At 39.2% G+C, this 16437-nt stretch overlaps 1 pseudogene; it reads right to left on the bottom strand.

Moving 5' to 3' along the window:
• Positions 1-13446: 13446 nt before the first annotated feature.
• Positions 13447-16093, bottom strand: LOC132797979 (longitudinals lacking protein, isoforms F/I/K/T-like; annotated as a pseudogene).
• Positions 16094-16437: the final 344 nt, after the last annotated feature.

The following is a 16437-nucleotide window of genomic DNA, read 5'->3' as shown; positions in this document are numbered from 1 at the left end:
CACTTAAGTTGCAGAGGAGCAGCAACAAGCAATTGCAGAAGCAACTGCAGGAGTTGCAACAAACCGATCAGAATTTGCAAGGCACCGCTGTCGAGGTAGCTGAGCAACTGCGTCAGCTGAATCAGTCGAATGGTGAATTGCAGGAAATTGTGCAACAAAAGCAGTACGACAAAAAGCGTAAACAGGTGAATGGCTGCAAAGAAGGTGACTTTGTTGCTGTGAAGCGAACACAATTCTTTTCTGGGAAGAAATTACACAATAATTATCTTTGTTCATATGAGGTAATAAAAGTGACAGGCAAAGGGCGTTTTGAAATCCGAAAAGCTGCACAGATCGAGGGGCCCAATATTACTAACACAAGTTCTGACAATATGAAGCTGTGGCTGTACGTCGGGTACAACGATGATTGTTTGTCGTCTGGGACAGACGATGCTTATCAGCATGGCCGAATGTGAAGTGTTAGCGCATTTGATAGTTATTAGTTAAGAGCATGAAATACCAAATGAAGTTGTTAGAATTAGGGCGAAGCGAGAGCGCAATAAAGCTTTCGTTTGTTGCTCTCTGAGCGAATCTGCCTCGCTTCGCCGCTCTAGTTAAGTTAGGCTTAATGTCACTTAGCATAGATTTATAAACATAGTTGAAATTGAGAACTTAACAGCGCGTCATCATTTACTCCGTTTTCGTTTTCGTCGTTTGTAACAACAACAATTAGGTCCATACTTTGTTCGCGAATAAAGCGGAAAATTAATAATTGCAAAACTCTTGTAATTTTTCATGGCGCGAGTGCTTGATTAAAATATAAAACAGAAAACAAACCAAAACAAATTCGCGCCGGTCGTTTTTAAAAATAAACAATCAATTGTCTTGTGCCAGTGCTGTGATCTCCTTGTGTTTGTCATCGGTGGATTTTTCGGCATCATCGCTGGAGGATACCCTGCACCAAGCAGAACACACAGAGGAAAGTGGCTGGGATCATTAAAGATCGCCACCAGGTACTGTGCGAAAAATTGGAAGCGAAAACTGAATTGGTTGCCAAGTTGCAAAATTCTAGTGACGCTTTCAATTCTTGGCACATACGTAATAGTAGAGCATTTGTTTTAAATTTTATATTTTAATTTAAAAAGTGAACCGCTTAGGCAGAATATTGTTTTTGTTTTCTAAGTGAAAGTGACTAGGGGAAATTTATTTCCATTGCATCGAACTTCTTCTCTTAGTTCGTTGCAATTTTCGCTTTCGTCGCCCCTTTGTCACCAGATTCGTAGCCGCTGTAAGTTGTGTGCTGTTGCTAAGCGCACATACGTATATACATACATATATACCTGCAAGCCAACACTGCACCGGTGCATTTCGGCTCCGTGTTGTTGTTGCTTGCATTTTCGTTTCGTTTCGCGCGCTTAGAAACAGCGCACATACACACATACATACGTTAGCAAGCCAGCATCTGCACAGTGCATTGCGCTCTGTAGTCTGTGTTGTTGCTTGCACTTTTCGTTGTCGCGCGCTTTGCAGCGCTTAGAACTCGCTCCCTACATTCGTTGGTTGAGCATATCAGTGCGATATCTTGTTTGCTCCCCTCGAGTTGTGTACTCCCCTATTATTGTCCGAGAAAGCTTAGTGGTTAGCTTAGGACAATTTAAAAATAATAATAATAAAAAAAAAAAAATTAAGTAAAAATAAAAAGAATAGTTCAAAATAATAATTCAAAAAAAAAAAAAAATTTTTTTTTTTAAGTTTTTTTTCGTTGTTGTTGTTGGAAGCAACAAGTTTTATTTTGTATTTTATTTTTATATATATATTTTTTTGTCGTCTCCTCTAATAAGTTAAACAAAAATGAATTCGAAAGAAAGAAACTCTTGAAGGCTCTAAAAAGAAACTTGCTATTTGCGTGAAGAGCATTTGCAGAGTTAATAATCAAATTCTCGATGACACGATCGGTCGAGATTTGACAGAGCTAGAGTGCAGGCTTGAGATGTTGTCGTCGCATATTGAGAATGCTCTCAAATATCAAAGCAGAATTGAGACATTTGACGAATATGACGATTACCGGTGCGAGTTAGAAGAGATTTGCATTACTGCAAAGGCAAGGCTGAAGGCGATGGTGAAATCGTTGACCGATACTTCATCCGCCAATATATCGATTCAGCCGATTGCCGCTCCTCGTACCCGTCTGCCTAAACTCTCATTGCCAAAGTTCAGCGGAAAGTATTCCGAATTTAAAAATTTCATAAGCTTGTTTGAGACTCTTGTTGACAATGACCATTCAATTCCGCGCATTGAGAAATTCAATCATCTCATTTCTTGTCTCTCTGGTGAGGCTCTTGGAACGGTGAGAGCGTTTCAAGTCACCGAGGACAACTATGAGAAAGCAATGGCGAGTTTGAAAAGAGTATATGACAATGATTGTCTGATATTTAATGAAAATATCACTGCTCTTTTCAATTTGCCAAAAGATTTCGCAGCCCTCCGCTTCAGCGTTGCGAAACTTGATTGACACTGTCTCTGCGATATACGGATCTTTGTTGTCGATAGGTGATGATAAGAAGATTGCAAATGCAATCCTTATTCACCTGGTCATGCACAAAGTTGATGCAATGACAAAGAAGAAGTGGGATGAGCAGCTAGATTACACGAAAATTCCATTATGGAGTGAGTGTGAAACTGTGCTTAATCGTCGATATCAGCACTTGTCAGCTGAGAATTCGACAAAGTCCGATAGTCAAGCCGTTTCCACTAAACAGCTTAATAAAGCTCGTTTTCGTGTACGACGCTCAAAGATAAGATTGATCAAAAGACCCAAATATGCGAATATTGCAATTCCGAAGATCATTCCATCGTGAGTTGCTCGATGTTTGCTGCCTTGGCAGTTAAACATAGATTCGACTACGCGAAAACAACTGCATTATGCATAAATTGTCTTCGGAAGGGTCACACTGTCGCCAAATGTAAGGCAAAAAGTGTCGTGTGTGCAGCCGTTCACATCATACGTTGCTGCACATATATTCTGCGACTACAAATAGTAGAGCGTTACCACCCCGGAGTCTCTCCGCTGTTGAGCCTGATCGTCCATCCACTTCACATGCGATGCATGCGACCGTGTCGGATAAAGTGATCCTGGCCACAGCAGTCATCAAAATAAAGACGAATTCAGGCGATTTCGTCTTAGCCCGAGCTTTGCTGGACTCTGGGTCACAAATTAATTTTGTGACTGAGGAACTAGCTCAGCGGCTGCATTTGCGTAGAGAAGACTCGTGCATCAGCTTGCTTGGCATTGGTGAATCAATTCTCAAGTTAAGAAAAGATACACACTGTGGTGAAGTTGCGAGTTGGCTGCAATGAATACGCGATCGATTTATGGATCCTCAAATCGATCTCAGGTTATCAGCCAGATCACACTGTAAATGTCAGTGGCTGGAAGATACCTGACAATATTCAGCTAGCGGATCCCTATTTCTTCAAACCGCAGAAAATTGATCTTCTTATCGGCGCTGAAACATTCTTTGACCTATTGTCCGTTGGCCAAATCAAGCAGGTCAGAGTGTCCAATCCTCCAAAAGACAAGCCTTGGGTGGATTGTCTCGGGGCGGTACACTCCTGGTGAAAAATCTCACCAGAAGATGACTGTCAATCTGAGCTATCAGGAAGAAAGTTTGAGCTCGATTGACAAGACCTTGCTGAAGTCTTGGACTGTCGAAGATGTGCGCTCTCCCTCCAAAGTCCTTTCCGCTGAACAACAAAGTTGTGAAGATCATTTCACAAATAATGTGAAAAGATTGCCGTCTGGTCGTTTCGAAGTAAGACTGCCGTTTAAATCAGATCCGCACCAGCTTGGGTGCTCATTTGAAGTTGCTAAACGGCGGTTTTGTCGCTTGAAAAACGTTTAACTCGAGATCCCGAGTTAAAGCGAATGTACTTGGAATTTATGGAAGAATATGTAGAGATGGGCCACATGTCCGAAGTGAGTCACATCCTTCCAAGTACACCACACTATGTTATTCCGCACCAATGTGTACTACGGCCCCAAAGCACTTCGACAAAGCTGAGGGTCGTATTTGATGCTTCGTGTCGCACTTCGACACATAAGGCGTTGAATGACATTCTTATGGTCGGGCCGACCATTCAAGAAGAACTGTTTTCGACTCTGCTTCGTTTTCGATTGCATAAATATGCATTAACGGCCGACATCAAAAGATGTACCGCCAAGTTATGGTGCACGAGGCAGATCGAAACTATCAGCTCATAGTGTGGAGGAAAGATCCATCAGACTCGTTGAGATTATTCAGATTAAATACTGTAACATATGGCACTGCGCCAGCGCCATTCTTGGCCATACGGTGTTTGATCCAGCTGAGCGAGATTGCGAAATCCCGGCACCCCATGGCAGCTGAAGTTATCAGGCAAGACTTCTACGTTGACGATATGTTGACTGGTGCCGCATGCGTCGAGGACCTGAAGACAATTAAGTCTGAAGTGTCGCAGATACTGCTAGGAGCAGGTTTTGAACTTGCGAAGTGGTTCTCGAATGCTCCTGGGTTCTCCGCATCAAACAGTACACCAAAGCCGATAACGATCTCCGAGACTGACGCAACCAAGACTCTAGGTGTGATTTGGTTGCCAAATGAAGACATGTTCCAATTCCGGATCGACGATTCATTCATGGGTCTTAAAGCGACAAAACGGAACATTCTCTCGGTGACATCGCGGTTATTCGATCCGCTTGGCCTATTGAGTCCCTTAATTATAAAGCAAAGATACTGCTTCAAGAGCTCTGGCTTCAAAAGTTGGAGTGGGACGAATCCATACCATTGAGTTTGGATACATCGTGGCAGCAATTGAAGTCAAATTTGACACAATTGCAAAACATAAAAGTGCCACGATATTTGTTCACAGAGCCTACGTCACCGATAGAGATACATGGCTTCGCCGACGCCTCAATAAGAGCGTATGGGGCGTGTATTTACGTTCGTACGCATACTGCAGAAGGTTGTAAAGTATCATTACTAACCTCAAAAACAAAAGTAGCTCCCCTCAAGACTAAGACTCTTCCTAGACTTGAGTTGTGTGCAGCTCACCTTCTTGCAGAACTCTGCCACCGCATACGAAGACTAATCGGATCACCAATTGAACGGACGGTTCTTTGGTCAGATTCGGAAGTCACTCTTCATTGGATCCGGTCACATCCTTCCACTCTCGCGACATTCGTGTCGAATCGAGTGGCCGAGATTCAAGAGTGGTCAGAGAGCGTGGAATGGCGTCATGTTCCAACTAAGCAGAACCCCGCAGACATTGTATCGAGAGGTTGCGATGTGACTGAACTGTGCGCGTCAATGTGGTTTAGTGGTCCGTCATTCTTGATGGAACCACACGACGCATGGCCAGTTAACCACCATTTCGTCTCTGAAGAGACGCGCAATTTGAAGTGCGCAAAACAGCTGTTGGACTGACAGCTATAGTGGTAAAGTCAGATCTAGTGGACTCGATCGAAAGTTTTTCGTCGCACACAAGTCTGTTGAGAGTGTTCGCTTATGTGTTCCGCTTCATTCGAAGATGCAAAGACAAAACAGTTCAATTTGAACTGGTTCCAACGGCATCAGAACTGAAAGAAGCATTCAGTAAAATAGTAGAAGTAATGCAAGATTTCGAATTCAGAGACGATATAGAAAGGGTTCGTAAGAGTACACGTGTGAGCTCGAGTCTACAACGACTCAATCCTTTCATACATGAGTATGAAGGATCTTGGTGTTCGTTTTCGTTGTTGCGAGTCGGGGGCGACTGGTAAATGCTCCTATTTCGTATGATGCTAAGTTTCCACTCCTCTTGTCGAAGCGCTCACAATTTGCTCGCAGCTATGTGAGGTACCTTCACTTGACCAACTGTCACGCTGGCCCAAGAGCGCTCGTGAGCATTCTTAGAGAACGACTTTGGTTAGTTAATGCTCAAGAGCTTTGTCGTCAGACAGTACGATCATGCATCCGTTGCTTTAAATGCAAACCTCGGTTGCTTAAGCAAATAATGGGAAATTTGCCTGCTGATCGACTCCGAGCGCTCCGCCCATTTTCAATTTGTGGCGTAGATTTTTGTGGCCCGGTTGAGACAACCTATAGGATTCGCGGAAAGCCGCCGTACAAGTCGTACATAGCTTTGTTCGTCTGTTTTGCGTCAAAAGCGGTTCACTTAGAAATTGTATCCGAACTGTCAACTAATGCATTTCTAATGGCTTTCCAAAGGTTTGTTGGTCGAAGAGGATGTCCGAGCCGAGTCCATTGCGACAACGCGACGAACTTCGTCGGAGCAAGTCGCCATCTGGAGGAGCTAAGGAGGCGAGTCGAGGCCGAGGAGAACGCAGTTCGCGACTTCGCATCAAGAAGCGGATGCGAATTTGCGTTCATACCGCCGAGGGCTCCTCACTTCGGAGGACTATGGGAGGCAGGTGTGAAGTCTGCAAAGCACCTACTCCTACGGACGGTGGGCAACGCCCTGCTCACGCTCGAGGAGCTGCAGACAGTGGTCGTGGCGGTCGAGGCGGTGCTCAACTCCCGCCCGCTAGGAGCCGTAAGCCAAGACCCCAACGACGGCGAGGCGCTAACCCCGGGCATCTACTGGTGGGCGGACCACTGGTGGCACCGGCAGCATCGCGGACCCCGGACCAGGAGGGTCTGAGTTGCTTAAGGCGATGGCGAGCTGTCTCGTCGCTCAAGCGAGCGTTCTGGCAGCGATGGTCCCGGGAGTATGTGCTCGGCCTGCAGGCACGGGCCAAGTGGGACCAGTTGCAGCCGAATCTGCAAGTCGGAGAGCTCGTCGTCGTCGCAGAAGACAACCAGCCGCCGATGCGGTGGATGGTGGGTCGAGTCGTGGCGGTGTATCCAGGAGCGGACGGGGCGGTGCGCGTCGCAGACGTGCGAACCAGCACAGGAGGGCTGTTTAAACGGCCAATACACAAATTGGCGCCTCTGCCAATCGGATGAAGGCACAGCCGTTCATCGGGGCCGGTGTTGGCGCATTTGATAGTTATTAGTTAAGAGCATGAAATACCAAATGAAGTTGTTAGAATTAGGGCGAAGCGAGAGCGCAATAAAGCTTTCGTTTGTTGCTCTCTGAGCGAATTCGCCTCGCTTCGCCGCTCTAGTTAAGTTAGGCTTAATGTCACTTAGCATAGATTTATAAACATAGTTGAAATTGAGAACTTAACAGCGCGTCATCATTTACTCCGTTTTCGTTTTCGTCGTTTGTAACAACAACAATTAGGTCCATACTTTGTTCGCGAATAAAGCGGAAAATTAATAATTGCAAAACTCTTGTAATTTTTCATGAAGTATGGCACTACTGGTTGCTGGCAACGAGTGGCAACGCGAGCTTTGGGAAAGGATATGGCAGCACTGATCACGAAAGCAAGATCGTAGAGAAGGCAGTTGGTGTGTCGGCGTTGACAGGAACAGTTGTCCTCTAATCGTGTTGATCATTAATCTGTTTACTTACTTACTCATTACTTCATTACTTTTATATTTTCTATCAATAAATTACTCTACTTTGTTACATATATGGCAAGCATTTCATGGTAAAAGCGATCATAGACCATTGTCATACCTATTCTCTATGAAAAATCCGAGTTCCAAACTCAATCGCATGAGGCTGGACTTAGAAGAATATGACTTTACAGTAGAATTTCTTAAGGGAAAGATAACCATATTGCTGACGCCTTGTCAAGGATAACAATAAAAGAATTAGCAAAAACAATGAATAGAGAAATATTAAAAGTAACTACTAGATCAAAAGCTGAACAGGAAAATTCCTGCAAAGAAGAAACAAGGGTGTCAAAACACAAAATAAAAACAAGTAAGAAAGTTACTGTCGAGTGTGCTCGACTGTGAGATACCACTACCCATTTTTAATAAGGCCAAAAATATTGCGGTATTAAATCGAAAATACTAAAAAATACTAAAAATATACCAAATGGTATATTTGGTATATCGATATAGTACACCATTCAAAATATTCCATAGACGGCTCAATATACCAGATTGTCAGCCAAAGCAACTCAGACCCCTAGTAAGTAGGCGTTTTTGCTCATACAAAAGTATTTCTATAATAACTTCGACAATTTTTATCTGATCGTAACCAAATTTTCAGGAATCATAACTACTATAGTAATTATTGTATAAACCAAAATTCGCTGTAGCTTTAAAATTACGGTTGTTATTCGATTTTTTAAAAATTACGCAAAAAATAATGAAGACATAAATTAAAGCCCAAGTGAAAAAAGTTCTTTGCAAATATTTGTGAAATGGATAATTCATAATTAAAACAAAACATATTTGTAAACGTTAAGTTTGAACTTAAGCAAATAATCAACAACTAAGCAAATTGCATTAATTTATAATGCTCGAGAAGAATCAAAAATAATATATATAATTATATGTTCGCGGTGCACGAACAGTAAAAAAATAAAACGCAAGGATTTTATTTTTGTTTACTTAATAGACTACTTTATTTTTGTTTATAAAGTCGCGGGCTACGCGTCTTGAATGAGGAAAGTGTCTTTAAAAACTAAACTCACAATATGTTGGGCTCTAACATGAAAGTTCTTATTACGACTTAGGGCTAACATACGTGTGATGTTTTGTGTTTGTGTTAGTGCAGTAATGCTGAGTCCTCAAGTTGCAAACGGAAAGTTTTAATGGACTTTGGATTTTTGGAAGTGGCACGATCGCCAATGTAATAGGATCTTTCTATTTGTGACAGTCGGTGCCGTCGCGACAAGTGTTTATGTTTATGATTTGACTTGTGGGAAAGAATTTGGAAGATAAGGGAATAATTATGAGTGTTTGTCACGTACTCCCCAACCTATAGAGGTTAGCTTGTCCTCAAGCGTTTAGTTCAGGGTACATAAGTGGGACTGGAATTTCAATATTATCGGTTTCAGCATTAGCACTTATGTCTGTGTCATGTGTTTTTACAAATTTTTGTGTTATTATGTTGAATAGTGTTTTAATTTTCTTATTCACTAAGTTGTATATAACAATGAGGATTAATATTAATACAATCGTAATTATTGAATATTTGTAATTATTGTTTTCTCTATTGTTATACATAATCATTTCTTTTATTTCAATGTGTGATAGTGGTTCTATTTTAGTTACATTATATTCTGTAAACATAATGGTTGTAAATTGTTGTGCTCTATTTGAAATTTTAACATTTTTCAATTCAATGGTACAATTAAATATTTTTATTATTTTATCTTTTTCGATGTACATATCTAAATCATTACAATTCTGATTTAGTTTGGTTCTGGTTAAGTTCAGGTTATTATGATATTCGGCTCTACTATTTGTATAAATTCTTGTTTACGGTATTTATTAAAAGTGCAAACTGGAGTTTCATGTTTTATTATATTATTTATGCAGTGGTCATTTATGATCTTTTTAGAGATTGAATTTGAAACAAAGTTATTGTGTAGATAAAATTTTCCTTCAACATTTTCATTGATGATTTGTCCATTCTTATCTGGGTAAGGGATTACTTGGAAAGTTTTGGTTTCAAGATTACTCAATGGAATATGGGACATGATGAAAATTTCATTTGTAAGTGTACTGAACCAAGCAGAAGTTTTAATATTCATCAACTTTTCGTGATTAATGTGATCTATTTGATCGTGTTTAAGTAATTTTGGATTAAATATTCCTAAGCGAGTTAATTGTAGGCTTAGTTCGATGTCTTCTATATATTCGGTAAAATGTTCAATGTTAAAAATTAATGAATTTAATTGTTTTTCTTCTTCCAAAATTTTGCTTTGATTATTTATAACATTAATACCTTGATTAAATGTATTTATAAAATCATTAAGATTATTTGCCTGAATTGAATTATGGGCAATAATGTTAATTTGGTTTTCAAATTGTTTCTTATCTTCTTCATCTAATGTGCCGAAAAGGAATTTAAGTGATGATCCTATGAAATCGAATAAACCTCGTTTAGTACGACTTGTTATTCTGATACCTGCCATTTGCTTTTCTAATTTATTCATTAAATATTTTATTTGGGGGTACTTATTAAAGATATGGCTTTGAGTTAATAATAAATCAAAAGAGTTCTCTATTTGTGTTACGTTTATAGTTAAGCAATGATGTTCGAAGGATATTGGTAAATTAATTGTTCCTGACTCAAATAGGATGAATCCTTGATCATTTTGAATGGGATTTACTTCAACTTGTTGAGCGTTTACGGTTGTGCAAATAATTGACAATATAAGTAACATCAGTAATTTAGGATGTTTCGTCACTTGGGCTGGAATTAACATATTTACTTTTGTTAATTACTTTCTTCTTTTTAAACTTCGATCTATAATGTGTAACTTTTCTACCTCTATTCGTTTCTTCGTAATGTTTTTCATCGAGCTTTTTAATGTTACCTGTCTTTTGAAAGGATTTGTGGTTTTGATTTAACCAATGGGGCTTGTCTAAATCGTGTATCTACTTCAAAATCACTTCTGTTTTTATTGAGGTTATTTATTTGATTTACTTTATTCTCTTGTGAGTTATATTCAGGGGTTCCTGCATAAATAAAAATATCTGCTGGAGTTCTATTAGTTGCTTTATGTTTTGTTTTATGATTATAAGTATATAATATTGTTTCGAACTTTGTAATTTTATTTTCAATATTATCGTCGCTTCCTATTATTCTTAACTTTTCATTTATAGTTTTATGAAACCTTTCTATATCTGATATTCCTGTTTTACTTGTTGTTATGTTAATTTTTATGCCTTCTTCTTGTAACCAAATTTGCAAAGCTGCACTGATGAATGCTGAGTCTTTGTCTGCTTTTATTTCTATGGGTTTTCCCATTTCATTGAAAACTTTTAGTAAAGCTCTTTTAGCTTCTAACCAATCTCTACTTTGAACTTCAACTAATGTTGTGAATTTGGAATAAACGTCTATACAAGAAAGAAATTGTTTCTTATCTATCATATAAAATCTATAACATATTTATCCCTAACATTAAGTACTTCGGGTGTTATCTCGAACGTGAGTTTTGTGTCTCTATGTTCGGTTTTAGCTATGTTGCAAATTTCGCATTCATTAATTAGATTTTGTATTAGTTTCTGGTAATCTGGGTAATAATATTTTTCCTTAAACCAATTTATTGTTTTTCTATACCTGGATGTAACAATTTTTTATGTGTTTTAAAATTAATTCTTTAAACTCTGCAAAGGTTTGTAAGTCAATTAATTTTAAGCTTGTTTTCATTATTTTAGTTATATTACTTGGGCTTATTATTTCTAAATAGGCTCTTTGAAAAATTGGAAAATCTATTTCATCATGAAAATAGACAATACTATTTTTCGAGCAAAGATATTCCTTTATCATATCTTTGGCATATTGGTTAGTCATTTCCTTGTAAGAAATTTTAATGTTAAGTTTATGAAAATAGTGAGTTGTTTCAACTTTATTATCGTCACTTTTATGAATTCTATTTGCCTGTTAAAGTAGTTTAAAGGTCTTTCAGTTATTGGTATGTGATATTGACTGTCCTCTTGAGCACTATGTATAGTTGCTCCTGTGCTAATTGCATCTTCTCTAAGAAATTCTCTTCTATTTTTATACGTGAAAGTGCATCTGCTACGTTATTTTCCTTTCCTGGTAAATACTTGATTTGATAATCGTATTCGTTTAATCGGATTTTCCATCTTTGTAATTTCATGTTTGGTTCTTTAATGTTACTGAGCCAAACTAATGGCTTGTGATCGCTTAAGATCTGGAATTTTCTACCGAATAGGTAAGAACGGAAATATTTGGTTGCCCACACGATAGCTAATAGTTCTTTCTCTATAGCTGAATAGTTTGATTCGTGTTCGTTTAAAGTTCGACTTGCATAGCAAATGGGTTTGTGTTCTTGTGATAGAACAGCGCCTATAGCAAAGTTGCTAGCATCTGTAGTCAATGAGAATGGTTTCTCGAAATTTGGATAAACTAGTATCGGATCGGACGTTATTAAAACTTTGAATTTTTCAAATGCTGATACATAAGTGGGATCTTTTATGTTTATGGTGGCGTTTTTCTTCAACTTTGTTGTCATGGGTTTTGCAATACTTGCGAAATTGGGTATAAATTTGCGATAAAATCCGCATAAACCTAGGAATGATTTGATTTCTTTTGGTGTCTTTGGTATTGGGAATTCAACAATTGCCTTAATTTTGTTCGGATTTGGTTTTATACCTTGCGTGGTGATTACATGCCCGAGGAAATCAGTTTCCTTTTTCATGAATTCGCATTTGTCTAATTGTAATTTCAAATTTGCTTCCCGAAGTTTTGAGAAGACTTTCGAAATGGATGATATATGCTCTTCCAATGAAGTGGAGTAGATAATAATATCATCTAAGTAAACTAGACAATCCTTGAAAATCAGATCTTCAAGTAGGTTATTCATACAGCGCTGGAAAGTCGCTGGAGCATTTTTAAGCCCAAAGGGCATACGAGTAAATTCGTAGTGACCATGCTTGGTTGAAAAGGCAGTTTTTGCAATTGAGTCGGGATTCATTTGGATTTGATGGAAACCCTTTGCAAGATCGATCGTAGTGAAGTATTGGCATTTGCCTAACTTGTCTAGGATCTCATCCATATTTGGTATGGGGAATTTGTCGTCAATGGTTATTTCATTGAGGTTGCGGTAGTCAATGACTAACCGGAATTTTTGCTTTCCTGAAGCGTCCATTTTCTTTGGAACAATCCAGATGGGTGAACAATAGGGGGATTTTGATTTCTTAATTATGCCCTGCTCTATCATTTCGTTAATTTGTTTATTGACCTCTTGATCGTAGGCCTGTGGATACTTGTAGGGTCTTTTATATATTGGGTCTTCGTGTTTCGTTTGAATTGAATGCTTAATCGTACTGGTGAAAGTCAAATTTTCACCTTCCGGTACTGAATATCGCGAAATTCATGTAAAACCTTTTTAGTTTTCTACCTCTTCTGTGTTGAGATGTTCAAGTCTGAACTCATTACACTCTTTTAATTCATCTTCGATTGCGAAGTTGAATGGCCTATCTTCGGTCAAGGGTGGATTTGCACAATCTTCTGTGTAAGTTTCTTCAGAATTTTCTTCTTCGTTTTGAAATGTAAATTTATATTCTCCTAATGTAACTGTGCCATCTTCGTAATCAATTTGGGATTTACTGGCTTTTAAGTATTCTCTTCCTAATAGCATATCATAATTTTCAGAGAAATTATGAATGTAAAATTTTGGTTTGTAGGGCAAAGTCTGCTGGGACCAAAAGTATACTTTCTGACAACTCGGTAGTGCCATTAATTGTTTGAACATTGATTGGATTTTTATAAATTGGAAAACTGAAAGTATTTTTTAGTTTTTGTTTCGCTTTGTTGCTGCTGTTCTTTGTGTTTGCATTTTGTTTTATCGTTTTTGTTTGTGGTACTCACTGTCCTCAGTTCAACGGCTTAGATCTTACGTCCCCGCTTGCTCTCTAGTTGGGGCTTCTCTGGATGATGCTTGCGCACATGGACACCGAGATTGCCACGCTGCTTGGCCTTGTAGGTGCAGTAGGGACACGGATGACACGGCTCCTTGCCACCGTACTCGACATTCTCGTGGCGTCGCAACGTCGATTTCCAGCGATACTTTTGCCACAATGACGGCACACATAACGCGACTCCGGGTCATCGCAGGGACCCAATGAGGAGTCGCTCAACGAGAGTTCATAGGTCATGCCACTGGGATCGTTGCCGGCATCGGATTCCTCTTTCATCGGTCGCGTTGTCAAGATGGTGTAACTCTTGCTCGAATCATGGACGCCCAGCTCTTCGGGTATGATCGTCTCGACGCCATCATCATCGTCAGCCTGCAGTTGGATGTGATGATGCTGATGCTCCTGTTGATCCTGTGACTCCTGTTGCTCATGTTGCACCTGAACGGTGCCCTGATGGATGTGATGCGTCTGCAGCTGTGTGGCATGAATGTGATGCGTGTGCGTCTGCTGATCGTGCTGATGCACCTGCAACTCTTGCGGCTCATGCTCGATCGTTGTGATGTGCGTCTCACCGCCCGTCGTCTGCATGTGCTCCGTAATCTCGGATGGAGCGAACCCGATGCCAATCTTAGTGCCATCGGGCAGCTCAATGTCATCGATTTCCGCATACTTCACCAGATCACTGATGATCGCCGCCGATGCATTTGGATTGTTCAAATCGATTTCGCTAATCTCATACTTGGTGCCATCGGCGAGCTCATGATGCTGATGCGGTATCGCCTCGTGGGTCTCCACAATCTGCAGATTGCTCACAGCCGGCGCAATGATCTTGCCACGCGAATATCGAATACGCGACGCAATGTTTGGCTCCGCAGTCCCACCAAATTGATCGTCTGTCCCGGATGTGCTGTGATTATGCTTTGTACTTGCTGCGCAGTCGTATGCAACTGCTGATGATGTTGCTGCTGTTGTTGTTGTTGCTGCTGTTGCTGATGGTGTTGCTGCTGCTGCTGCTGCTGATGGTGATGATAATGCGATGTCTGCGGCACCTCTTCAATGTGCAACGTCTGATGCTGCTGCTGCTGTTGGTGTTGCTAATGATGTTGCTGCTGCTGTTGATGATGATGTTGCTGCTGCTGCTGCTGCTGCTGTTGCGACTCTTGTGGCACGTGCTGTATGATGTGGTGCGGATGTATGATCGTGGTTGTGCCACTGCTGCCGCTGCCACCGTGCGTCGCAATGGTTGTGGAGGTCGGGATGATTTTCTTAATGTTGATGAGCTCTCAAAGTATGACAAATATAACCAATTAGTAAGGAGTAAATATTTTAAAAAGAAAATGTTTAAATAACAAAAAGTTTAAATAAGAAAAAGTATAAATAAAAATAAATATAAATATGAAAACATAAAATTAAGATAACAAATATAAATAAGGAAACGTGTTATATAAAAAGAAACAATTTTTCTACAACTTTATTTTGAAAAGCTAATTTTCTTAGGAGTTTTGTTCGTAATCTGATAAACATAAAATGAAATAACCCGATTATTCTATTCCTATATGCATAAAACTGAATACCTTAAGTTTTGTTTTAGTTTTTACAAAAAAGATCCTAATATTCTAATCCTTTATTTATAAAACTAAGTTGTTTGGGTTTTGTTTAGGACTCTAAATTTCTTAAAAAACAAAAAAGTAAAGAAAGCTACAGTCGAGTGTACTCGACTGTGAGAATACTACTACCCATTTTGAATAAAAAGAAATATATTTTGCGGTATTTTCTCAAAATATACCAAATATACTAAAAATACTAAAAATATACCAAATGGTATGTTTGGTATATCGATATAGTACACCATTCAAAAATATACCATAGGCGGCACAATGTACCAGATTGTCGGCCAAAGCAACTAAGAGCCCTAGTAAGTAGGCGATTTTGCCCATACGAAAGTATTTCTTTAATAACGGTCAGACGGACAGACGGACATGGCTATATCGTCTCGGCTGTTGACGCCTCGTTCTATTTGTTACATAAATTTCCTGCCGGCACAGAGTTATAATACCCTTCTACCCTATGGATAGCGGGTATAAAAATGCGAATATCACCAAGTGAACAAATATTCGAATTTGTATCACTAAATGAATTTAAAACAAAGGGCAATCGAGTACTCGAAAAGTAGATATAACTATTCTACAAAAGGTGATAATCATTGAAAAAACGACTAAGCTCAAATTAAGGAAATTTTGACAAAATTCCATGACGATCACACTGGTATTGCGCGAACCCAGTTAAAAATCAAAAGATTTCATTATATGCCACAAATGATCAAGACAATATCAAAGTTTGTAAAGACTTGTTTGAAATGCCAACAAACCAAAACAACAACACATACAAAAACACCATTAACATTGACACCAACGCCAGCAACAGCATTTGATACCGTTTTAATTGATACCATTGGTCCATTACCGAAATCGGAAGACGGAAATGAGTATGCAGTTACAATCATATGCGATCTAACTAAGTTTTCAGTCACTATTCAACACCGAATAAAAGTGCTAAAACAGTTGCAAAGGCTATATTCGAATCATTTGTATTGAAGTACGGTCAATGAAGACGTTCATTACGGATCAAAGTACAGAATACAAAAATTCACTTATAAATGAATTATGCAAATATATGCATATAGAAAATCTAACATCTAGCGCTCACCATCATCGAAACTCTAGGAACAATAGAAATAAGCCACCGAACTTTCAATGAATATATACGTTCATATATATTAGTTGACAAAAGTGATTGAGACATTTGGTTACCATATTTCACTTATTGTTTCAATACAACACCCTCAATAGTTCATGACTGTTGCCCATATGAACTAGTATTTGACAGATTACTAAGACAATTTAAAGATTTCAGTAAAATAAACAAGACAGACCCAATAAACAACGTAGAAGACTATTCCAAA

The sequence above is a fragment of the Drosophila nasuta genome, unplaced genomic scaffold (genome assembly GCF_023558535.2).
Source record: "Drosophila nasuta strain 15112-1781.00 unplaced genomic scaffold, ASM2355853v1 ctg45_pilon, whole genome shotgun sequence".
NCBI lineage: Eukaryota > Metazoa > Arthropoda > Insecta > Diptera > Drosophilidae > Drosophila > Drosophila nasuta.
This window is presented reverse-complemented; position numbering and strand designations above follow the sequence as displayed.